Below are 26,546 nucleotides of genomic sequence, written 5' to 3' on the forward strand. Positions count from 1 at the left end.
AATGATAGCACCTACCGAAATAATACGTTTGCACCTAGGATAAAAGAGCAGCTTCTGTGTTGCTATCGCTGTTATCTCATGAATGCTTACATATTTTTTAGGATGTTTTACTGTCCGAGTGGGTTTTGGCCTTTGTACAGAGCACAGTTTTCCGACAGAGAAAGTTGATTTCCCATATCAAAGAAGAACAAAGCTACTGAAACCTTAATTCTTCGTTTCCTGACTCCCCAGGTAATCCTGGGTGCGCAAACTGGAAACATTTGCTTAAAGCTCTCGAATAGAGTTTTGCAAAGGGTAATAACAGCCAACACATGGAAGACTGTGTATCTCTATATACTGCCAGTAAGTTAAGCAGACCATAGGCTGAGAGCTGTTCTTCTGCCCAAGCATGTGGGCTTGCCTGAGGGCACCTCACAGCCAAGGCTAGCACAAGTGAAGAGGGAAGGTGAGCAGCAACCTGGGGTAGCAGATTTCAAGGCAAGGCTAGAACTGCAGAAGCAGGAACTTTTATCTGATGATGAGGTAAGGACTGTCTGAGGAAAACGATCTGCCACATATCTTTAGCCATGTAATTGGAGATCACTTCATATGGCATAGTGCTGATCATCCTATCTCCGCTATTTGGGGCAGCAGTTTCCACCTTCTGCTGAATTTTAACTGGCAATATCTGAGGTACCTGCAATAACACCATGGAAGCACCATTGCTTAATAGGAAAGTAGCACGTCACCAATAAGATGAGCGGCAGAGTGATTTGTCCCAACAGTAAGCAGCCTCTCCCATACCTGTGCTGTTTTTTTTGGTCAGGGGAGCCGGAATATGTTCTGAGAGCCTACCTGAGCAGAAATGGGTGGAGACAGAGCAGGTCCAACTGATAACATGCAGTAAGCCATGGACATGAAAGCATACAGTAACATTTTTTTTAATCTACCTAAGTCTGCAAGAAGACACGAACCTTTTGTGCCCTGGTTCCAGTGTTATCTGAATCATTAAAGAAAATGTCGCGCTCCTTCCCTGGAGGAAGGAGCCTCAGTGCAGTAAGCAAGGGAACTACCATGCTACCACTTTCAGAGTTCATTAGGCGAGCATGTCCCTATAGAAATTCTCTTTACCTATTTTCTAGGTAATTTGAGGGTCTGTTTATTAAAAGCCTAATACATTCAGGCGGAGTCATCTGTTTAAATTCAGTCAGGAGCAGTCCTAGATGAACAACTGTCTGACATGCTGCCAGCCTGGGAAATAACTACAACTTTTAGCTTTCTGCTTAAAAACACCTCAATGTCTTCTACAAACCTGAGTTAGGAGGGTTTTCATTTTGCAGTAAATTTGCATTTCAGTACTAGGGAGCTGAGGAGAAGAAAAATACAGTGAAAAACATCTCTCCTTTCAGAAGAAGCATTATATACACACATCTCTTGCCTTTCTACCTTTTTCATTAATTGCATCCTGATATTGATACAAACACTTTTTATTCCAATGAATGATTTAAATAAGCTCTGAATTTCAAGTTTACCAAGATGAACACAGCAGCTGAGTTTAGCATCTCATTAGATGCTTAGGACAGTAGAGCAGTACTATAGGATAGTATAGGATTTTCAAATACTTAACTTCATTGTGTGTAAGCCACATTTCTACAAATTCTACAGTTTCTGCATTCCTGCTATCAAAAGGTGCGTTTGATGATATTTCTTTACTGTGGGTTCATTAGAGCTAGGCATAGCTTAACCTGTCCCTGAAAGACAGTAAATATTGTTTTTATCAATACAGCAATAGAACAAACCAGCTGTGTTTTCCGAAGCCACCGAAAACCTTTGTGTGAATAGTCTGGTCTTGTATGTTCTTGTCTGCCACTTCTGTTTTAGATACATTCTTCATCCCCCAAACTGGTATAGAGCAAATATTTTCTTGCATAATACTCCATGTACGAGAAGCATAAAAATCTCAGGTTAGAGCTTTAACTAAACTGAGAATTTAGAAAATGTATGGGTACCTGTTAGAATTTTTTATAGGAAATTCTCATGTATTTAATATAATAGATCCAAGAAGTTCATTTCTTCTTTGATTTAATGATAAAAAGATTTGTCCTTACATGTTCAGCCTTTGTAATGTCTACATGAAAAATAGATTATAATTTCGGCACAAAATGAATGTGTCTAGGAAATGAGTGGCTGTCTGAAATCAGTTTTGCTATGAATTTATATTGACTTTTTGGAAACTTTGTTTTCTTGTCTTCCTGTAAAATTTACAAAATTATACCCTTTCAGATTTAGAAAGGTGTCTTGGTGTTGTTCTTCTAATGCACTTTTTAGCTATTGCATTTTGAGATGTTAACCACTACTTGTGTTAACTTCCTTTTCCTCGTTTCAACATTGTTCCATTTAAATTCTGTGCAAGTCTGTGTGGGTATTTGTGTGTGTGTGTAGCTGGAGATAACAGTAAAACACAAAATTACTGGAAAAAAATGTATTAATATTTTGCTTAAAACCAGATAGGAGCTTATTTGTCCTCAACTAGATTTTAAGTAGATTTAGTCTAACGTTCCTCCAAAGTTACAACAGTCTTTAGAAATTTTCCATTTCAAATACTTAATACTAATTGATAGTTTATAGGTGAGGATTCAAGAGTACATACTAACGTTTGCATGATTTCTTTTTATGAATCTACAGCAAATTTAAAAGCTCTCAAGGTCCCTGGAAGTTTCAGGTGCAGCATATTCCTCACCCACTGAAAGAGAAACAAGAGCTAGTCCTTGTTGGAGGGAATAGCTATTTATCTTCTGTGACTAGCAATGAATTCTGTTATGTTTAGATATGATTCTTTCTCTCTCTCATTTCTTCTTCCCCCCTGCCCCCCTTTTTAACCTGAATGCTAATCTCTTAACTAGAAGGAAGGTCCTCTGTGGTCCCCTGTGGTCTGTAACTGTCATTCAAGTTTTGTATGCTTCTCTGAAGTATTCTCATTCATTCATTTAGTTTCTTTGCCTTTTGGTTTTTGGCCGTTGTGTTAAGCATTGTACAAACACAGAATAAGAATAAATTCTTCTCTCTGGTACTGGATACATGTAAATTATTTAAAATGGAAATAGTTCCTGTTCTTTCCCAGTACCCAATGTAAAGGTCAGAATATTTATAGATCACAAGCCTGAGCTGCTCGTTCTTGCAATTTTGACAAGAGGAGGATAAACTCAGCTCAAGTCCATGCTCAACACAGCTCTGAAGCAAGCACCTTATCCCATCTTAGAGGCAGGGAATTCAGACACGTGCAGACCATTGACATGCCCAGGGTTACTTAATGCGCTTATTGCCAGTGTTGTAGCCAGCACCATAACCATTGGACCAGCCTCTCATAGACTTCCTCTCTATGAATGGAAGAAGATTATTGCTTAAGTAAAGCAATTCGTTTCCATTTCTTCTTCCTTCTCTGATTGTGTCTATCTGCAGATGCAGCACTTCCAAGGGAGATGTACACATCTCTGATGGGCGATGCTAAAACTATGCTGAGATGCCAGCTTCTGTAGGGCTGCACTACATGCTGCAACTTTTCATGGTCCAGAGCTACAAATTCTGCCTTTACCTGCTCCAGGCTTGGAGAGAGCAGGTAGAAGTTGGAGTGTGGAAAAAAGGAGATATCCCGAGGCCTCAGAGTCAATGGATGCCTGAAGCATTCAGTTAAAGCAGGCTTAGCAGAAATAGCTGTGGTTAAGGGGAAGTGGGCTAATAACCAAAGCATACTGGTACGGCAATGAAGCTGAAAGCAAAACAGACTGAAAGGGCTGGGTACTTTTCTAAATGGTGGAAGATGAGGAGGTAGCAAGAGAATCTGTGTTTTGCTTTGGGTCCATGTGGGTCCCTAGAGAGAAATGGAAGCAAAGGGGCTGTTCTGTGGAAGAGGGCACAGCTGTCTGGCCTAAGGCAAAAGAAAATAAAAGAGAGAAGAGAAAAATCTGATAGCTTTCTGTTTTGTTTCTGTTGCTCTTCAGGGATCTGTGATGTCTGTACATATTATGACCATAGAACAGAACACTTATAAAATACTTGGCTTGGGAGGTCTTATTTAACCAAAAGCTGTTCAGTAGCACTCCTGTATTCAGCTGGTGATTTCAGGTATGGTTCAGTTTTAGATTTTTGTCTTCAGCTTGTTTCTCCTGTAAGAACCATGAATACTACATGAAAAATGGTTTATATGACACCAGTACAAATATTTCAGAAAATCTTTGTATTTCCTGGTAATAGTAGGGGTGCCGTAATATGCACTATGCTGCTAGCTGCTATCCAAATATATCACTATATCATTCTCTAAGTGGTGTTGATCTTTCTTTTGACATTTTTCTGCCTCCTCTGGAGCATGCTTTGAGGGTTTTCTGTTGTGTGGGTTTTTTTTGTTTTTAATCTGGTCAGAGCTAGTGAAACCAACGGGGAGAAGAGAGGCCAGTTCACACTGAGTAAAAATGAACAAGAAATATGTTATTTATATCATCTTGTGAATTCTTTCCCCCATCACATTTAATAGTGTCTGCTCTCAGAGTTGCAGGTTAAGAAGAGGTTAGTGTGAATTGTCATAGGTAATAAATTGATAGAATTAGTGAGGAGAGCAGAAACAGACTGAAGATGCATTTGACTGCAATTTGGCGCATGTGTTTCATTAAGCCATGGTTTTCTACCCAGTCGTCTTCAGCAAGGCATTTTTCAAAATTCTCCGTGTGATTGCATGGCTGGATAAAGCATCTCATCAAGCTGTAGCAGCCGTGATATGGCATTATATTTTGTGCTGAGGCATTGATGAGGCTTGATTCATCTGTTCTGACAAAGGCTGATCAATACAATGTGCTTCCTTGAAAAAACACAATTTGCAGTATAAACAAAACTTTCACAACAAAGTGTCTTCATATTTTATTTGTTTATAAATATACCCGGATCACATGGCTAGTGAATGAGGATTCTTGAGTACTTTGGGGATGATGGTGGCATCATCGGATGGGATAGGATCTTATTATCATATTCTTTATCGGAAAGGTCCGGGGTGCAAGAGGCCAGAACCAATGGGTGAGAGTATGCTCTTACCACTGAGTTAGGACTGGGGATCTACAGCAATTGTAGTCCCAAATCAGACTAGAGACTGATGATAAAAAGCCTTGGGTTGGCTCTGTAAACTAATATTTGAGTTACCTGGCGCAAATCTAGGGTGACCCGTATGAGACCTCCTGTCCCTGGGTCAAATAAATAATTTCTAGTATTTTACGGAGTTTGATTACTAATGCTCCTAGACTGCTTGTTTGACTTTGGCAAAACAGCTGGCAGGGTTATTGTGATATGAATGCAGTGTTAACAAGAGTCCAAAAGGAATACACAGCATCAAAACTGTTTTAGCATTGAGAGAGGTACTGGAGCTGTCACAGTTCAAGAGGAACAGCAGTGTCCCTCAGGACAGTGCAACTACTGTTTGTTGGGGAGTTCAGGGATCCCACTACTTTCCTTTGGAAGAGACAGGCGGTGACTTAGGGCTGTTAGAGGAGAGCGTTAAGCCCAAGAGGCGAGCATGTGAACACCCAGAGGCGCAGAGCTGCAAGCAGCTTCACCGAGGGGGGAAGGGGCCTAGAGGCATGTCAGCGTGGCACGTGCCAGCCAGCAGCTACATGGCTCTTGCTATGCTTGTGCCCAGACGGATGTTTCGATACATAGCCTCCAGTATGCCTGGAGGCCCCTGAGGCACAGCAACTGCAACCTGCTTACCTCTAAGCCTTCTCATGGCAGGTAGTCGGCTTATGGAGAGCAGCACTTACACATACAGTCAGCTGATATTTATTCTGCTATTCATTAAAAAAATGCAAAACAATAGCTCACCAGCTGACTGATTTCTAAGACGATTCTTCTTGCGGACCTTTAGACTGGAGAAAGATGAGGGACTATTCTTATGGATCGCATTGAAGAGGGTATTCCTTTCAAAGGGACAACAGGGAAAAAGGTGTATGGGATAAGAGCAAAGAGATGTAGATGACTGAGTGCTCAAAGCTAGTGCTGACAGGCAATTGGCAGGAGCAGGTTAGAGTGTTGGAAAAAGTAGATGAGAAAGTGAGACATTGCAAAGCCCTTCATTCTTTATAGAGCAAGATTATTGGGCACCATGCTGAATGAAGCCTTTCTTGTCTGCACACCTTGTTTCCAAACAACTTAACTGAAAAATCATTTATGGAGGCTTTCTTACGGGTTTATCAGCACTTTTGTATACACTGCAGTGCCTGCAGTCTGTGAGGCCTCCTGTGAAGTATTACTTCCAGTCAGATAAAGAAGTGTAGTCATTTCCAGAAATGAAAGCACTCTGTGTAATTATGGACAATGAGTTACACATAAAATATAAACACTTTTAAAATATAAGTTACCTGTTCTGCAGATATCCACTCGGTATTAACTTGCCTGAATGTATAAATCAAATGAATCTGTTAAATGGCAAACAAACAGGAGCTAAAGCAATGATAAAGGTGAGGATCTTGGATGATGGAAAAGAATTATCAAATAAGAAATCAAGGGAGAATCCTTGGCTCCCCATGAGGTATTAAAGGTGAAAGCTTACAAAGAGAACAGCACCTGTAAAGATGCTGTCATTGAGAAGGAGAGATGTCAGGTGCAGGCAGAAGGAGAGGAAGGGAGTGCTACCCAATGAGCGTCAGTCAGAGCTGAGAGGCATATGAAGAAGAGATCTGAGGACACCTAACTTATTAGTTTCAGACCCAATAAAGTTCTGAGACTTGAACCTTAGGTTCAGACCCTCACAAATTTGCTCAGGTATCTTTTCTGTCTCCTGTTACTATTGAAGAAGTCAGCTTACAATGTTGCTGGTAAATTCGGCTGGCATCCTGCTCTCTCTGGGAAGTGAGGTCCACACATGATCTGTCTCCTGAGGCTAACAGCCCTTGTGAACATTGTTGTCCTGAGGCATCCTCCTAACAAGGAGGGAATCCTCTAAATAAGGTGGAGAGTTCCAGTGGGGGATTTGAATAAATAAGTTGCCCCTCTGTCATGCTAGCTTAGCCAAATGCCACTCAGCTCTTATGGGCTTCTCTTCTAAAGCAATTGCTCCAGCTCTCTAATCGCCTTCGTCCCTTTCTTCTGAGCAACTGCTCCTACTAGCCCTGTGGTCACGACAGTGCTCAGCGCAGTGCAGAGCTTTCCAGGGGTGATTGCATCAGCACCATATTTTTCACTCCACATTCAGTGATATCCTTAGTCATCACGGTTTGCAGTACAGAGGGCAAACGGAGTAATTTTTCCAGTCCGAACAGTTTTAATCATATATGGAAGCTGGCATGTAGGAGCATGCACCCTGGTTCAGGACCAGGTTCACGATTTTGTTATCAAGCCTCGTTCCTTCTTCCAGCCAAACACTCTTGGAAGAATAGAATTCTGTGCTTTACCTTTTTGCTGCTGCATATTAATATATATTTCTCGGAGCAGGGGGAGGGGTAAGAAGCTGATGTTTAGTTCAATCACTTTTTGCATGATTATCATGCAAAGGACCTGGTGAGATCAAAGGAATGCAAGCCACACATATAGGGCATTTTCTGCAGTTTATATTGAAATTATAAATGACTGCAGAAAAACAGGATGTTTGGGAAATTAAAAATATGCATTATTTCCTTTACGATATTGGTTTTTCTAACCTCGCAGTAGCGTTGCACTATTTATTCTCTGCAAGTCATCAAGCAGAGGTTGGGAAAGTGGATGTCTGCTCCCTAAAGCAATTTATTTTAGCAATGCTGTTGAAACACAGTTCAGAATTATCTTTAATATGAATGAGAAGCTGGAACCACTTGAAAAGGCAGATGGAGGTTTTTTCCAGACCTATAAACTTGCCTGCTGCTTGTTTTACTTGTGCATTCATCATGTTTGCTGCTCCTGGCAGCTTAACTTTGTTATGCCGTCGATAGGGTTTTACCTGGACGATCCTAGGAAGGGCTGCCTCAGGATGAGGTCCTATTTTGTTCTCCCTGTTGTATGAGCTTCAGTTCTTCATACTAGACAAAATCCACAGGACTGCTTCTGTCTCTTTGTTGTCTGGCTTTTAGCTTGCACAGGGAAGTGGCACCTGAATATGGCTGAACAGCTTGTTCATCATTTAAGATTGCATAAACAGCCCAGTAGATAACCAGCAGTGATTACAGATGCAAGCTGGTTCACATTGAGTGTAGTCCTTGTCCTTGTCTCGGAAAGCGAAAGGCTGCCTAGTCTCTGTAGGACAGGATACTTTCTTTGTGCCCTGGAAGCTTGCAGCGGCTTAATCAAGAGAAAATTATAGAATTTCTGTGTTTTAAAGAAGAGAGAGAATTCTGGTGAGTGGCCAGTTTTCATAAAAATATCTGAGAGCCTTCATTAATTTCTTGCTGGGAAAGCAGCAATGTTCTGTGGTTTGCTTTAGAGTAACAATACTGGTTGCATGCGATTTACAGTTAAGATGCCTATTTTGTTTTTGTCTTGATTTCTGCTGAAGTAATCTGCTATTTATAAAAGGCAAAATACAGGAGAGGGAATCACATAGGCAGTGATGCCCACTCTTGCAAATATACTGAATTTCATGTTTGCTATTTTACTTAAACCCCGGTTCCTGGAAGCAGGTAAATCCACGAGTATTTCTGTTTTCAGTTTGTAAAAGAAGGAGGTTTCTAACCCTCATGGTAGCAAAGAAAGGGCTGAAAATATGGTAAAACGCATCCTTACCATTTATTCATTTCTTAAAATATCTGTCTTAATGGTGAATGTTATGAAAATTGGTAGTGGACTGATTCTAGGGCAGCTAGGATTAGTGACATTGCCACTGCAAAGGTGGTACCCAGGTTATTCATAACAATCAGTTTCTCAGCAGTCCTCATCCAGGCAAGTCAGCTGCAAATTAATTTTGCCCTTCAACAGCATAAGCTGCCAGTAAAGAACATCTGGCAGCAAGTCAGTTGACTGGGGCATGGGGAGATTGGGTATTCCTTGCACTGGATGTCTCTATCCGCTATCCAGTATAGTTTCTCATGCTGGAGCAATCACGGTCAGGAATGGCATACATATGTGTGGGCCTGTGTTAGGGCAGAAGGTATGTCAGGTGACCTGTTATGCCTCTCGTAACACGTTTTTTTGAACAGCTCTATGATCCTCATTAATGTTTGCTAGGCCCATGAAGAGCCAGAGCACTTTTTCTGGTAGCCTGAGTAGAGTAAGGCCAAGTTCACAAGAAAATAGTAGAAAGTCATGTCTGACAGCTCTCTTGACAGCACAGCGAAGCTCCTTTCTACTGAACAGCAGTGTGTTTCCTTGAAAGGCCTAGCCTTGCCTGTTTTGTCCTACTGCAAGGTTTTATCTTCTTTTTGGTGCCAGGAGGTAGAACTAGTGATTGCTGCTCCCCAACATGCCTCTGTTGCATCATGCATACTTTCTTTCGGATGGCTCTCTTGTGGCTGGCAAGGTTGGGTAAGATGCATGCTGCGGTTTAATTCCAGTTGCAGAAAGACCCATGCTGAGAATCAAGGGATCTATGTTTAAATATTGCTCAAAGTACATTTGTGTGATGTTTGTGGTTGCAGGTAATAAAATCAATTTTGGCCCAGGTTTATATGTTTAAGTAGCCTCATGTACAAAAATGATAAAAATATTCTTGATACAGTTATACTCTTTGGTCAATAGAAGCAGAATTGTTTATGTTATGTTTAGTATTTTGGATGTTTTGCTTATCATACATGAACAGGTTTGAGATTTAACTGTAGTATACGTTAAAACTGCACAACTTTGTAGCTTTGAAGATGGCTACAATATCCTTCAGCTCCTGTCATAAAGCATAAGATGGATGCACATTCAGAGGACATGAAGGTCAGGATTTTCTTACAGACAGAGGAGATATTAGAGGCTTTTACTTGGCACATGGTTTATGCTGTAAAAATTAGGTTTTTACTAAAATCATCCTGACGAAATGTTTGTTATGTCTCTTTAGATGATACAAATGCTTTTATACCCTGCAGGTTTTCAAGTCTTTCTTTTTTAAATACTCTATAGCCTGTGCTAAAGTAATCTCCAGCACTAGGATTTTGAGGGTAGAGAAAGTAATTGTTTCTTACCTGATCCTAAATTTTAACTTAATATAAAGTAATACTGGCAGTACTGTTTTTTCCCCCCCCTCTAGCCTTTTATAACCCTACTTCCATTTTATTGCTTCAGTAATCTGTACCTACCTTGCAATCCATATCAGAACTACTGGTCTCATTTTAAATTAGATATCACTCCTGATAATTAGGAAGCCAAGCTTAATGGGCAGTAGCCTTTTTTTTCTCTTTTTATTGTGTCTAAACAGAACATCAGAGAGGTTTTTTTCTAATTGGAAAGAGATAAGAAGAAATAAAGAGAGGGAGAAATGGTTAAATGATGAGTCTTGTAAAGCCCTGCTTTTCCTTATCCTCCCCTCAGGCAGTTGAAAGCAGAAACTGCATAAGTAAGAGTTGTGGTGCTTATATTAACAGAATATGCTTTGCATTATTCTGTATGTGAGTCCCTCACCATATACTGTAGGTCCCTGGAACCTGTACTTATATTTGATGAATTCAGGGAAACAATAGCTGCACACTGGAAAGGCTCATCCTTTTAAAGAGCTGTGGAAACTTAAAACTGTTGGCTTTTGAAACATTACAGGGAGGAGATAGGGCTAGTTTCTTTTAGCACATACAAAAAGAAAAGCACAGCTCACTATCTCACTGGCTGTCTCTAATCTGGCAAGCTTTCTCGAATGACACAGAAAGGTAGCTGAATAGCAGCTAGCCAAGAAAACGGCTATAAAACCTCCTTTAAATCAATATCCGTAGGCTTCGCTTGGATCCTTTCTGCCTTTCCAGCTGGCACGTTTAGTGCCAGAGTATCTGCAGAAGGTGTAAGGAGAGAGGGGTATGTCGGGTCACATCTTCTGGGGAAAATCCAGCCAATTCTCCTCGCTTCTAATATGTCGTTCCCATTTCTATTGACAGCCTGGGTTCCTGTCCCACCCCACTGTCAGGAATCTCTTTCCTGCTATTGCTTGTTGGCAGAGCTCCACTCTACCAGATCTTTTTCATTTGTATTATTCACCCCACTACTGCTGCAGCTCCCTCGCACATGCCTGCCTGAGGCTCTGAAAATCTCACCCCATCTTATTCATAGCAGCTGTTCTCAATGCCAGCTTCTGTGTGAGGGCAGCCAGCACTGCCTGCCCTAGAGAAAGGTGCTTTAATCATGGTGACTGACAGGGAATAAAAGATGCTGCTTCTTAACCCTCTCCTTGTGCTGGAGAGGGTTACTCTGCAATGTGAGGTTCTACATCTCTTACTTTGTGTGTAGTCTTAATATATTCTGCTCATATCAATAACCTTTCACTTGCTGTTCTCCATCTCTTGCAGACATATATCTCAGTATTCATATTGTTAATTCTAGTTATTTGTTAATCCTTTATTACTGATTGTTACAAATCTCTGTAACTACCTGCATATCTGTCAAAAATCACTGGCGCTCCTTCACCCAAAAGCTACTCAGTGTGTTGTCTTTTTGTAAATAGATAATAACAGAGGCTAGCTTAAACAACCTGCTGGGACAAAAATCCATCACAAATACAGCTTCTACTGAAAATGGATAACTTTGCCAGATTGGTTACGTTTCACCAAAAGTCTGTTTTTGGAGGAAGCTGGAAAGAAAATGTTTTGATTATGTCAAAACTTCGAGTCCAGTGTTCTCACTGAAATGCTCTATTTAGATTTTACCCCTAGAAATGACTTTTGATTTTGCATTTTATTTCTAGACTGCACTATAGCATAATTATATGCAAATCAAGTGACTCTGAACATGTTAATCTTTGAACAGTTTCCTTTGGGAATTTTGAAACAGCCAAGCTTTACTCCTATGCTGAAAGTAGTGAGGTACCAAAATATCAAAGTCCTTCATGAAACAAGTCTTGTGACCTCTTCATGTTAATAAATCCTAACCCTGCAGGCTTGATTCAGGCTATACTCCCTTAATTTCAGTGAGTTTGCAAAAGGTCTAAGATACCATGTTCTCATGAAGTACAAACCGATGAGTGAAACACCATTGGTTCATATTGCGAAACTTTACCCACCAGCAGTCTAAGAAAATTAATTTTCATAGTGTCTGGAGCTGTCACATATACTTCTTTACAAGTCATGTTAGTTGAAAGCTATTGAGCCCTTTCACTTTTTTGAGCAGCCTTTTTTTCTGATGCTGATCATACGGTAGGCTGCAACTCTTCTGATTTTATTTCTGGTGATCAACAACTTTTAGCTTTGGCTTTAAGGATCTCTAATGAATTTTGGGTAATTGAAGGGTAGAATTCTATACATGCAGCTGTCAAAAATGGCTAAGTAACTGTGTAGCTGAGAAACTTATTTTGACTGGACCTCTCAGAGCCTGTCCCTATCTGGAAGTAGGCTTGCTGGATTTACGTTTTTCTTTTTTTTTTTTTTAAATAAAATGCACTGCTCTTTCCCCATCTGACTAAAAACATTATGAATTATTTTAAGGTAATGGCTTTAACACAAAATAAATGAATGTGATCTTTTTCCAGCTGCTTCTGACTGATATTCTATCAGCTAGGCATTATAATTAATCTTAATTCATATGAGGTAAAAAGACATTTTTCAGTACTAGAGGCTTAATGCAAGCGCTCTGCTTAAATAATTGAGCCTTAACTTCTCCACAACCAGTCTGTGGTGTCCAATGCCATTCCTGCACGTTTTCTGGTGTTCTTTTCTTTCTTCTTCCTTTGCTTCTTCCCTCGCTTCTTCCTTTACTTTTTCTTTCTTTTTCAAATAAGGATCTAATATTAAAGTGTATCAACCGTATTGAAGCTACCTGAAAAGGAAAAAGAAAATCAGATGCAGGCAAATTTGTAATTCCTGATGCTCCTTCTGCAGCATCTGCCACTGTTGCTTGAGTTGCTTCTTCTACCACCACTGGTTGTAGTAAGAGTAATGACAGTTTTAGATAGAGCAATTTCTTAATGCTAATTTCTCCTTCTCTTAAAGGTTGCAGCTTATACACAGGTGACTCATATACCAGAACATATGATATATCCAAATGCATATCTCTAAGGCTATGAACAGTGTTAAAGATTAATGGGTATTGTCTTACTGAAACATCAACAAAACCTAATGAATCAATTTGCTGTCCCTCAAACATCAATGTAAAGAGTACTGGGTTTTTCACACAGGATCAGATCATTGGGCTGTAACTTGAGCCTTGCTTCTGACTCAGGCAAGTGTTCCTGGATAAAACATCAAGTCTGCACTGTATCCAGGCATAGGGAGAGTTTCTTTTTATCAAATGATGAGCTTTCTCCTTTTAGCTTTGTATCTTTTTGCTCTGCATCACCAAAGGTGATACTTGACTGAATATAGTAATAGTAACTATAAACATAAAAATAAATAATAGCTTTTTGATTTGTGTTCTCCAAACATAACAGTGTCCCAGCAGCATCCTAAATATATGTCAAGAGTAAAGAGCCAGGAGCATCATCCTTTTCCTTAATTTCCTCAGCTGTACATCAAGCCCATTTGGAGAGAGATGCAGATCACTCTGGCAGTTTTCCCATATGGATGTCTGAGGCACCAGAACTACAGGACACACTGTGGAGCACTCCTATGCCACACTGTAGAGGTAGTCTTTGGTGCATAATCCCGTCTGATAGGATTTTTCTTTGAGCATCTACAAAGAATTCACTCTTTTCTTCCTTCTTTTTAAATTTTGGTTGGTTGCTCCAGTGTTGATTGGTTGTTTTGTTACTTCTTGTGGACATTGCGCATAAGACCAGGTAAACACCAAGAGAAACACTGTATATTATTTTTTCATCCCGGATGGTGTATTTTTCAAGTGTTGTTCAGAAAGTCTGCTGCACATATGTAGACCTGATGAATACATGATACTTGATGCTTCTGTTTTCATCAGAAATCTACTTGTCTGCTTAGATATAACACCTTTCTTATCTACTTAAAGCCTGGAAAGAAAGATCCACATCTGATGCAAGTTGTCGTTGACAAAAACTGAAGATCAGCTCCTGGAATTCATTTTGCATTTTAGGACAGTTCATAAAAAGAAAATAAACTTGCATTTCACTGCAAGCTATTTAGCTGTCTGACAGTTGAAGAAGACCAGTTAAGCAAACAGAAAAGGCGATGAAAAACTGAGTTCAAAGAATGGTTATGTTCAAAGTGAAAGGAGGGGAAGGTAATACACTAGTTACTAAGGCAACTGTTTGTTTAATGCTAAATCATTTCCTCACCGAAGGGAGCAGCTTCTGTTTCAAATTAATTTCCTAAGCTGTTGTTGCACTACTCACTCTTTCCCCTTACTGTGTTTTACAATAAGCTCAGCCACTGGCCAGTGTCTTTTTTCCAGCTCCCCTCTACCCGTTGAACCATATTGCTCAGTGAGCAGTCAGAGCCCAGGTATTGGGCAGGAACTATTTGATTTGGAGCCTTGGTCCTACACTATCAGCAGCTGCACAACGTGAGCCTCCTAACACAAAAAGTAGTGTCACTGACTTATTGGAAAGTTACATAAAGGTACAGTTGCTGTAGAGAGGGAGAAAAAAAAAAATAAAGCTCAGTCAAGCCTCATTCTCCTGATTATTTTTGAAGCATAGAAGGTGATGATCATAAAAAGTAGGTCTTCTTAAACCAGAAACTCTACCACTTCCTGAAGAAAACAGAATAAAAATCTCACCGTTCACCATATTCATTTCTAATCTAATCTACTCAGCATACTTGCCAATACATTCCAAATTATTTGTATTTAGTTATGCTCTTTCCTCACCCATTTTATCATTTATTGGCTAAATTCAAGTCTCTATGCTATAAGTAGTTAAAATACATTGTTTCATTTCTTGATTTTTACTTTAGAAATTTTGCATTTTAACTGATCAGGCAATGGAGGATTGAAAATATAGGATGCAGGGTTTTTTTACTTCAAGGTACAATAACTGTTACTTCTTAAAACAGGAGAATTTTAATTCTGTGAAAAAAGCATTTTTGGTAGAAGCTTTCAAATAAGTTAATATTTTAAGTGTCACAGATATTTTCATTAGTACAAATATTCTTATTTATTGATCTGCATACATTTCTCGGTATCAAATAACATGATTTCATAAATAATAATGATCTGATATGATGTTTTTATTTATGAAAATATTCACATTTCTTTCTTCAAAGTTTTAGAATTCAGTCAGTTTTAGCTTCTTTTAAAAAAGCAGTTTAGATGAAGATATAAATTACCCATATGTAAGAACATAGTGAGAACATATGTCAGAATTAGAGTTAAAGCTGCATTTGAGAGGTCAGGAAGTGCAGGGATAAAGTGGTAACTGCCAAAAGTCTTGCTGATACAGACTTCTGTAGAGGAAATTTAAGCAAATTGTGAAAGGTGTTTCAACCATGCGAATAAAAAGAACAAGAATAAATGGAAACACTATACATTGAGGATGGAGTTAAAATTAAAGACAATCTCACTTCCCATTTTAAATGCTTTCTTTATTTTCTTTGAGGTTGAAGTTGGGGGGAGGGAAAAGGAAGAAAAGGATAGAGGAGATAGTTAGAGGAAAGAAGGGAGTGGAAATTCCCACTACTAAGATGGGGAAAATAAACTTAATGATCTCAGTTTGCTTCAGCTCACAACGACTGTATAATCATCATCGTAGACACCTTAAGGAACTGGCATGTGAAGATTTATGTCCAGCGTAGGGATTTTCTGTACAGTACAATCAAGTCATAGCGGGCCTTTATGAATAGAGAACAGCAAATGTACTTCCTGTATTTAGGAACTGAGTGGCAAGGGAAAAGCAGTCCAAAAAGCTGCAGGCCTATCTAATTAACTGCATTTGTACATTTAGCTATGGAACATGTTCTGAAAGGAAGAACAATAGAGTATATGCAAGTAAATGAAAATAGGATCAAATGCCGCAGATGTTTATCAAAGAAAGATCATAACAGAATAACATATATATTAATTTTGGTAAGAGATCAGCTTTTGGGGAAAGGAAATTCAGCAACTGCCATTAACCCACAGTAGAGCATCTGATAGGGTACTGGGTATGAGATTAAGTAATTCAGCTGAGGAGGATGTAGATTTGTGTAAGAACTGTGTAACGGGGAAGTATCTTGTTAGTGGGGAGATGGAAGAGGAGTCTTCAAGCTGGAGAGATGTTATTAGCAGTGTTCTTTAAGGATCGATCTCAAAAGTGATCTTGTTTAGTATTTTCATAAATAAACCTGGCACAAAAAGAGGAAGGAGCAAACAGACGGCAGTGATGACGCAGCCCAAGGAGGTGCCATCCATGCAGCGTAGGACTGGAACGTCACACTCCAGGAACTGGATGACCTTAGGGAAAAAGACAAGAAATAGGATGAAGATCAATACTTAGTACAGCATAATGTGTAAGGTTAGACACATCAGGACTCAGAACAAAAACTTCTGCTTTCAACTGGATTGCCATCAGTTGGCCTACTGCCATCAGATGGCATCAGCTATACTGCTTGGTCACAGGACGGCTATGTAGCGCAGCTGTGAGGGAGCTGGGAAATGGCAAAAACAGCAGCAGTTTCAGGTGAGGTACTGTCAGTAGAGAGGAAGCATTAATTTCCTTGTATGAGACTCAGCTAAGGCCTCATCAAGAATTTTGTGTACAGTCGTGCTCAGTGATGGCTGGGTAAGATTAAATAAACCTGGATCAAATAAAAGCTACTTGAATAATGTTGGGAATGAAAATCTATGAGTATTGACCTGGCTAATCTAATGAAGGATGACAGGAGATTGATTACCCTCAGTAAATACAGTACCAGGTAACAGAGAGGAAGAAGAAGCATGTATAAATTAGGTGTGATTATATTAAGGTTAAAAATAAGGGGGAGTTATCTATCAGAAAAGTGAGTCCATTCAATAGGAGTGGCAGAGGTAAACTACCTACTTGGTTTCAAGGTAGATCTCAACTGGTTTGTAGAAGGATTTTATATTTTGATGAAGGACAAAGGGAGACTGGGTCTAACGACTTGGGACAAAGTGCCTCCAGTCTAGTCCGTGGTGCTGATGCGACCTACCAGTTGAACCCGCTGTACTGATGCAGATGACTCTTAGGGCAAAAGGAAGTCTTGTACTGCAGTACCTTCAGTTCCTATAAGGAGTCATCTTTGCTGGCAGAGTGAACGCTCTGCAGAATGGGTATTTATTTCTCAAACATGGTCTTTTGACTGTATTTTTGTCTTCTTTTGCCTCCTGTTGCCCTTCGTCCTCCGTTTTTGCCCTTTTATCATCTACCTTGATTCATTTCACTCCCAGTCCTCAAGCACCATTTCTTTCCTCTAGGGATTCTAGCAACATTAATGACTGCTGTAAGCAATTAGTGGTAAATACGGCCCTGTGTTTGTGAACAGGAGAATACTCATACAGAAACACAGTAGGTCTCTTTAGGCATCCTTTCTTTTTAAAATAAGACAGAGTCTACATTACATATTTTAAATCTAGGTTAGAGCAGCAGCTTATGAAGAAGATAGGAATATATTGTATTATATTCCCCAAAGCAAAAGTATCCATGCTTGATGAGACATTGAGGAAAGGCAGTTCAGAAACAAATCGTGGCCTTGGTTGTCTGAGTCCTTTTCAAGACAGCTTTGTGCAGCTCTTTTTTTCTGTCAGCATCTCTTCACTACACAAAAGGATTTGAAGTAAAAGTCATCAAACAGGAAGATTGTGGCTTTACTGCAGGGCTACCTGCTGGAGGCTTGTGCAGATGAAAAGCAAGCGAGTCTTCCAAACACTAGCATTTAAGAGATGCCTTGGAGGTGAAACAAAACATTCACAATAAAATGGTATGTACTTACTGTGCTGAATTTTATGAACAGCATGTTGAGCAGACCCAAATAAGAGAACTCTGTGGAGATATGTTCTCTTGAATCACAAACCTGGCTAAACTAACTTAGATATCTGCTTTTGTGATGAGATTTCATTTTGTAAAGCTTTTGGCCACATCCTTCTACTTTCACTTCACTCAAAAAAAGGAAATTGTTTTTTGATTGACAGGTAGAAATGTAAGATTCTGCATCATTTGTGTGGACAGTAGATAAGTCTGTGGAAACTTACCTAAGAATCAACAGTGTCCCCCAAACAACTCTGTTGAAGTTTTCTTTCTCATTAGTATTCTGCAATACATCGTGTATCAGCTGAACTCCTCAGTGGCATTCAGCAGTATTTAAGAGCTTGGATAGTCTCAGACTTTAAATGGATTCCTGTCATACATTTTCGTTAGGTTCCTATGATTATATTATTAAAATGCCTAGTAAGGAATTCCAGTCAACTGACGTCAACTAACATGCAGCTACTCATGAGTAATTGGCTATCCTTGAACTAAGTAAAAGCCTAATGGCGTATTTTCATCACTCTCTCCTGTTGACTTCATTTGGAAATGTGCATCCAGACTTCATCTGAAATGTGCCCAGAAGGTCTGCATGCTGGAGCTGCATAGATGTGAAATGCGTTGATTTTGCACTTCTTCGGAGCTTCTTTGGGCTGATAGATGCAGTGCACTCTGTGAGAGCATTTGGTGTTGCTGAATGCTGTCCCGTGTTGCCGATTATGATGAAAACAAGCCACCAACAACCTGATTTTGAGATCCTACACTGCAAGTTAATGCCATGTCAAGTCATTCAGAGTCATACTAGAACAGGACATTTGTGAGGTAAGAAATAGATCTCTCTATTGTGTACATATACTTCCATGAAGAGTCTGTGGAACAACAGCTTGTGTTTTGGGTTGGAATATTTGCGGAACATCTTGCAAATCATTTTTAAATTCTGTCGTTTAGCACCTTCTTCATGCCATATGTTCTGCCATGTCTTTCTGAGCGCCTGTTTCTAACTGAGATGTTATTTCTTAGTGTACTAAATCTCACAGTTCTGAGAAAGGTGCATGTGGGGTGAGTTGTTACTTTTTTTTTCATTTGTTTTAACTTACAGCTATTGAGCTAACATATTTGATGTTCCTCTTACCCCCGCCCCCAAAATGAAATTTGGTCACACACTTCAAAGCTGTGCTGCACATTTAGATAATGAGTAGCTATTTATGGCTACCCTATTGCATTTTATGAGGCAGAAGGGGTGGTGTGGTGGACGTGTCTTACTGTGCACTTCTCATGAGTTCAAGCCTCCTTCTAGGCTAGCACAGAAGCTGACGCAGTTGTGAGAATCTGGCAGGCTGTTGACTCAAATGCCTGCCAAGCCCAATTTTTTCCTCTCTTGAAGGCTGTCCTAAAGTGGAGCAGCTTTAAAGGAATCAGAATGTATAGGAATATTATTAAGGAATTTATCGCTCATCCCTCTTTTGCTGAGGGGTAAGCTGCATTGAATTACCTTGCATTTATCATTAAGTAGGAACGATACCTCAGTATAGCTTGCTCCCCAAGCTCATCTCATCAGACTAGCTTATCTCACTGTCATTTTTTTTTTAACTCCAAGTGTGTGATAATGACCTTGCAATTTGTTAGAAAAGCTCAGGTTTTTACATCTCTACCCCTCCATTTCCATCCCATAGTGTAAATGAAACAGAATCCAATTAAGGGAGTGCAACTGAAAAATGAAGAAGTCGGCAAGTTTTTCAGATGTCCAAAATGATTTAGGTTCTAAATTTTGGGTCTAAATTTTGGAATTTACTTACTTGTGAGCTTTTAAACTTGGAACTAGTCCAGTAGGTCCTCTGTCCCTGTAGCTTTTAAAAAATGTTTCCAGTTGTTTACATTCATATTGGAAAATAAATGACCAAAACATAAAAACAGACAACAGACAGTTTTAATATAAAATTAAAATGATCTTTTAGGAATAACTGTGGACCTGATCAGTGTATATTTTTAGGGCAGAAATGTTGAACGCTGGCTGCCAATGTTTGTCTGATAATTTCATTTCTTCCAGTCATTTTGTTTTTCAGACTTAGTGTTTTCAATGCTCCTGAAATTCTAGCTGTCTGTGTAGGCCCAAGTCTGCTGTTAGGTGCTTGATCTGATACAGCTGTGTTTGAAAGCTTTTTCAAAGCTTTCCGCATGTCATTCTGTCTCCAAACTGTTCCAAAATAAGTTTTATTCCGGATGATTGATAGATATCTTAGCTCCACATCCAAAGCATAACACTGTAAATCACTGGGTTTCATTTGTAAGGAGTAAAATTATATTCACCTTTTGCCACCATTTATCATTCCGAGGCTAGACTTGATTTGTGTTCTTGGGTAAGCCCTAAGAAATCAGGGCATGTATCTTACAAAGACTTTGTGGTAGGCTTTTACATGTGTATATATGTCCATAGAAAAAATAGGGTAGTATTTCCTAAAATGCTTTCTGCATGTTCCTGTGCTCCAGCATATGACTGCATAAACCTGTTGCTGAGAAGGTTACTGGAGTTGAAATTTTTGCTATTACAAGAAAGCACAAACCTGATCATGCCTGGATCTTTGACTTTTTGTATCTCCTAAGGGATCCCCAAAAGTCTATTTATCTGAAACTTGTTCTTCTGTGAGCTAAAGCATGGATTAGCAACTGTATTTCTACATCAGTTTTGTCCTATGGGAAATCATTTCCTTGTATTTCCAAAGGTATTGGTCTAAACCAAGTCTCCGGAGGCACCTTAGGAGCCAAAATAGCTTATTAGACATGTCCCTGTGGATATGGGTTTTCTCAAAACCTCTCATTTTGTATATTTTTATTCTTTTAAAGTTTCTCAGCCTGGATAGAGACTGCAAGCATGATTTCTTTTCAGAGAATGCTCTCTCAATTGAGTCCATACCAGCTAGGAACCAAACACCATTAACTCCTTTTCCTTCAACACAAATGAAAGTATATGAGAGAAACCCCAAGCAGGTTCCACAACTGTAACTCCACTAACCTGAAGGGCTATACAACCTATAGATTTGAATGTGCCACAGATTGCAATAGCATTTTTCTTGGAGGAAACTACCCTACCTCAAGAACACCTCAGCAGTTGAGTTTTGTTTAGGTACAGTACAAAAGAGCTGGGAAAATTTATTCTGTCAATTCCAGACCAGAAGATGGAGAAGCTATTCCAGGTCTTTTATATCAGATGCACTTTAATGTTGGGATAGTGCAAAGCTCAGTCTGCTGCTTCTCAATGGTATTGCACTTTCCACAGTATATAGTCAGCGACAGGACAGAGGTAATGTGTGTTATCTGTAAGGGTGTGAGCTAATCCTGTGTTTCCTGTACCTAGGAATAACTGGGTTTAAGTATGGCAAGGCACTTTGTGATTGTTCTTTGCTTCATTGCTGCCTCTGTGGTCTATTCATCACCTTGAGCCCCCATGGAGAAACAGGAGACCCTTCTTACAAAGAAATACATATATTGATACAATGTCAGAAAAATCTTTTTTTCATCCTGTGGAATGAAAGATGCAAAACTTGCAGTAAATCCAACATGAGCTGCATTAAAAGAATGCAGACCCTGTCACAGTCTAGATAATATATATTCTTTGTAATTCCATAGCTTTGATAGTGATTCTACTATTTCTCTTTTCTCTCCATCTGCCTGATTTTCCTCTCAATTAAAACAATGTGGAACAGTCCCCACTCCATTTAATCATTCGAGTTAGTCATGAATATAAGGTGGTTATAAGTAAACAAATATATGAACAAAACCATTTCACACTGACAGTGGGAGGAAAGTCAAGGCAGAACAAGAAAGTACAGACATGTCATAAATAGATCAGGTAGAAGGGTCAGCAAGTTAAAAAAATAACCCCACTTTTTCTTTTTTCGTAAGTACAAACCTGATACCTTCAGGTTCCCAAAAAGCAGGTCAAAACAGCCTCTTTTAATTACATTCCTTGTCACTACATTATTTTTGGCACAATAGGATCTTGGAGCACAAGACTGGGCATCAGCTGTTGCTTAGTTTATTTGATCCGTTCCTCTGTGTTCATTTGACTTGTCTTGTCACCTCTCAAGTCCGTCTCAGTGGCTTAATTGGGAGCCATATCAAACTTAGTTTGCTTATATTTATACAACTGAACCTTGCATTTGCTTATGTTTATACAGCTGAACTTTCTCCAGATTGTTTTTCAGTTAGGTGGAATGTGTTAGAAGGAGGAATAAATTCACAGAGTTTGTAAGCGTTTTAAGGGAGTAGTTTGCGTTGCTGTCAAATTTCTCCTGTCCTTCAGCTGTGTCCCCTAAGGCTGTTTTCCACAACTGCCCTCGTACTGTGGCACTGCTGCGTACGACTGCGCCCTCTTACCTCTTCCTGCTCCTTTGGTCAGAGCGCAAAACATGTAGGTCTTTGATTTTGGAATGGAAAAAATAATTTTTGTTCAATCTTTGCTGTCTGTAGACGCTCGGAGTCCATCTGCTTGGTCTGACCTCAGTGACTATCTAGGAGTTTACAGGAACGTTAATCCTTGCGGGTATTTGACGCTGCGAGAAAGGATTGTGGGTGGATATGAGCCCGGTTATTCTGAATTACGGAGGGAGCCGGCCTCTCTGCTGCCGCGGCCCCACCACCTGCGACGAAGCTGCCCTCGTTTACCTCTCCTGGAAGCTCACGCCCAGCCCTTTGAATGAGCCAGTACCGATAAAGAACAAAACATGAAATGATTCCCTTATGGTCTTTGTCGTCAGGTTTATTTTCTTTCAGAGAGGCGAAATAGTTTGAAAGCAGTGCTTTGACAAAGATTTCTTTTGCGTTTTGGTTTCCTGACAACTGGAAAGTTTCATTGTTTAAGTTACTGTCTCCATATTAATTGGCAAGAGCCTTACTTTAAAGTGCTGAGGAGAGCAGTGTGTTTTTTAAATCACCCAAGGAAAATATAAGAGCAGACAGAGATTTAGGTGCGGATTTCACATCGCTTGCAGAGAAGAAACGGGGTTTGCTTACGTTCGGGGTAAAAATGACTCTTACTTCTGCAAGCGCGTGCGAGTTGAGGGGGTGCCAGGTCCCTTTCGGCCAGGTGTGCTAGGCGGGAAGCCCCAAGCTAGAGAAGACAAGACTGTGGCAGCAGGGGCTCCGGGAGGAAGGAGGGTGCAGCTTGCTCTCCTGCTGCCCGCGCTCGGGGTCCGTCTCCCTGAGGAAACGGAGAAACCCTCCCAGAGACCTGCGCGGGGTCGTCCCCTCCGCCGGCGGTGCTCGGCCAGCGCTCGGCTCTGCTGGCCTCCCTGGCTGTTGGGGGCCCGCAGCGGGTCCCCGAGCCTCGCAGGGCAGCGCAGGGACCCGGTCCTCCGGCCGGCGGCCGAGCACCTCATGTCCCTGCGCAGGGAGGTGCCGCTCAGTGCCCCGCCGGCGCGAGCCTCGGCCTCCCTGCCGGGGCCAGGCCCTGTGGCCACGTTCGACAGCAGCTGTGTTTGGCTCTGTTGGTGTATTCACGCCCCTTAAGGTCAATTCCCCCCCTTTTTTTAATCCCTGAGGTTTGAAAGAGGGGTTGTTTTTTCCTCTTTTGTTTTATTTCATTTTGTTTGTTTTTTAGAAGGAAGACAGGGGCAAAAGGGCAGCAAACCTAGGTTTGAAAGTCCTTTGAGATGACGTTAGCGCTGGGTGCCCGTCAGCTGCACCGACCGGCCCAGGCCAACTGAGCGCCTTCCACTCCTAATCGAAGCCGCGCGTGCGCTGCCTCTCAGCGGGGACACCCCGTGCCCTAACGATGGAGTGAAAACCAGCCGCTTCCCGACGAAAACCCATTCTTTTCCCAAATGCAGTCCATCTGGGGCTTAGGCCGTGCCGGTAGATGCTCAGCCCTGCCGTGGATGTTCTCACTGGCTTCAAGGCAAGTGGCTCAGCCTCTCCGAGCTTCACTTCCTTCCTAGAGAAGTAGGATAATGTTTTTCTCTCTCACTGGGTGCCATAAGGAAAATATATTCACGCTCCCGCGCAGTCACGTGCTGCAGTCACATGGAAAGTGATTACTTGAGCTATTAATTACTGCTATTAGTTTGGAAGTTTTCCAGTGCACTGAGGGAGACTATCTTTCCCTAGAAAAGAAATACGAGTAGCATACTTTTAAATTCAGTCACTCTGTTTTCTCCCTTTCCTGAGTGTCACCCAAGTTTCAAAAGAAATTAAAATAAAAAGAAAAGTGAATAGGGCTAAATTTTTACCAAGCTGTGGGAAGAAACTTCTTAAATGGCCTGCAACAAATTGAACAAATAGATAACAACTGACCTTTCCAATCATCTACTTTCAGCCAGTATGGGGAAAGGACAAGACAGAACAGAAGAGAAAGAAAAGAAGGAAAATCTGAAGAAAAACCCAGAACAAATGCAAAAGAAACACATGTGGTATGTATTTCTCTTTCCCTTCATTACTTACTATTTATTTTTGAGAGGTATAAGGTAAAGCTGGGACTAGGGAGGATTTTCAGGCTCAGATGAGGCTTGCAAACTAGCTCTGAGACAACAGACTTTTCAAACGTCTCTAAGATCATGTCATATGCAAGTCAAAACTCACATTGACAGGGAGGGAGGGCAAGCGCTTAGAGCATGGTACTCAAAGCTAAGTGTGGCCTAAGTTTCCTAAGCATCTGGAATAAGTGTCGCTAACTACACAGTGTTGCAGTTCAGCAGACGGCTGCAAGACACAGTAAGGTAGGTTTGCCCTCAGCTGTAATCAGTGAGTTACTGCAAATGTGCCTGTGCCTAGAATTCGTCTCACAGAAATCAAATGGGTCCATAAAGCAACTGCCAAATGTGTGTCACTCAAAAAAAAAAAAAAAAAGGTCAGTGTTAGCTGTTGGCAATAACTATTAGATCCACACTGTACTTCTGAAACTCCAAGTTTCAAAAAGTACATAAGTCATTATATTGTATGGTAAGAAGGACACAGTGTATATTCTAAGGGCATTCCTTTGCAATTTCCTTTCTGCCCAGTGCAGCAAATTTTCTATGAAGTTAGGAGAGATCTCATACAAACACTAGAGATAGCAGCAGGGATGGGTGTCAAAACTCTGACAGAGCTCTGTTTTTAACCTGCCACGAGCCTGTGGGACTCATCTAATGTTCATGTCTAAGTTTACTTACTTTGTTATCTCTACTAAGGGAACATAAACATAATATTTGCTAAGAGTCAAATGCTTCTTGCATTTACCTGCTTGCAAGATGTAGCCGCTTGCTGAATAGAACAACTTGGTGCTTGGGATCATTAACAAAAAAAATTCAAAGATTCTTCTTACAGAAGGCTTCTTTCTAGGACTCTCTCACGTGTATAGGGGACTGTTTCCTGTTTCTTTCTAGTCTGTAGTGATACATCTGTTAGAAATGAAAACAAAACGTTCCTTTGGCTTAGAGAATAACAGTACCTAACAGGATAATACTTTAATCAGTTATTAAACAGAGATGGATGAATTCTTTTTATGAAGAAGCAATTCCACCTAGCTTTGAAAGGAAACAAAGCATTTTTAGCAGTTGAACTGAATGCTCTGTTTGCCTGTGCTTCTTATTCTTAGCTTGGTGTGAAAATGTCTTAACAACACGAGTGAGCTATTTGGTCACAAATCCATCAAAAGCTTGAAGAGATGTGGTCCCAAAAGCGCAGTTTTGGCAGTGCAAGACAGCAGTAATGACTCCATAACAGTTAAAAACAGTTCTTCTTCAATTTCCCACTGCCTCCCGAATTTCTGTCCCTATCTGTTTTCAGACTGATTTTGTTTTCTTTCTGTTAATAGAGAAATATGCTCCCAGAGGCCAGGAAGTAAGCTCTGCTAGTCAAGTGGAGGGGTTTTGGAGTTGTGGTATGTCATATGAAATTTCTCTCCGTGGTTGCAGCAGTACAGATGTCATTTCAGTGTTACAGAACTTTTTCATGCCTAAAATGAGTGTAGTGGAAGGGACTAGGATGGCGTGTTCTTAGGTAAATTACTCAGCTCCTGAATACTGACAGAAGACATACTAAGAGCAGTATGCAGTGAGTTCCAACAGCAAAAAGCTTCCCATAGTTTCTACTGTGTTGTCTAGAATGCCAGATTTTTTTCCTTTAAGATTATTGGCAAACTGATAGGAAGAATAAAATGCCACTTAGCTAAGGAAGTCAAATACACTTTCTGATTTCCACCTCTGCCCACGATTCCACTCCTACCTCCTTTAGTATGACGTAGCTTAGATAATCATCCAAGCAACTATAAAGCAAAGAACAGCTGCCCCTTGTCCTTTGCTCTAACAGCTAGATTATGTTTCTTGACACTTGCTAATATTTCTTACAGTTGCAGTAGAAGAATAATAGCATTCCTTCATTACCTCGAAGTGATGATCTGAGATAATCCCTTGGGCACCAACTGAACCCCCTGGGTCGCAGCATGCAGTTTCAAAAGGGGATAAGATAAATGAGTGACAAAAAAACAAGTGTCCTCTCCATTCATCTTCTGATCACCTCACTGCTTCTGTCAGGCCCTCTGTTGCTGAGAGCTGAATGAAGAATGGTTGGAGGGATTTTTAGCCAAAGTATTATTAAGTTTCCATTTCTTTGTATGGTAGGGGCCCACTTAAATGACAAAAAAAATCACCGACAAGGAGAAGACATTCCCGTACGA

General features: G+C 40.4%; 1 long non-coding RNA gene across 12 annotated transcripts in view; it reads left to right on the plus strand.

The window, feature by feature from the left end:
• The window catches only part of LOC104144224 (uncharacterized), a 369,710-nt gene that overhangs the window by 167,062 nt on the left and 176,102 nt on the right, over window positions 1-26,546 (plus strand). For 8 of the 12 annotated variants that reach the window (XR_011134586.1, XR_011134584.1, XR_011134598.1 and 5 more), the window contains 3 exons: window positions 18,461-18,721; window positions 23,496-23,796; window positions 24,214-24,303. This is a non-coding gene — a long non-coding RNA (uncharacterized lncRNA). Of the gene's footprint in view, window positions 1-18,460; window positions 18,722-23,495; window positions 23,837-24,209; window positions 24,304-26,546 lie in introns of all 12 variants that reach the window. The other 4 variants (XR_011134600.1, XR_011134603.1, XR_011134601.1 and 1 more) reach the window with 4 other exon arrangements.

Source organism: Struthio camelus, chromosome 1, assembly GCF_040807025.1.
Source record: "Struthio camelus isolate bStrCam1 chromosome 1, bStrCam1.hap1, whole genome shotgun sequence".
In the NCBI taxonomy this organism is placed as follows: Eukaryota; Metazoa; Chordata; class Aves; order Struthioniformes; family Struthionidae; genus Struthio; species Struthio camelus.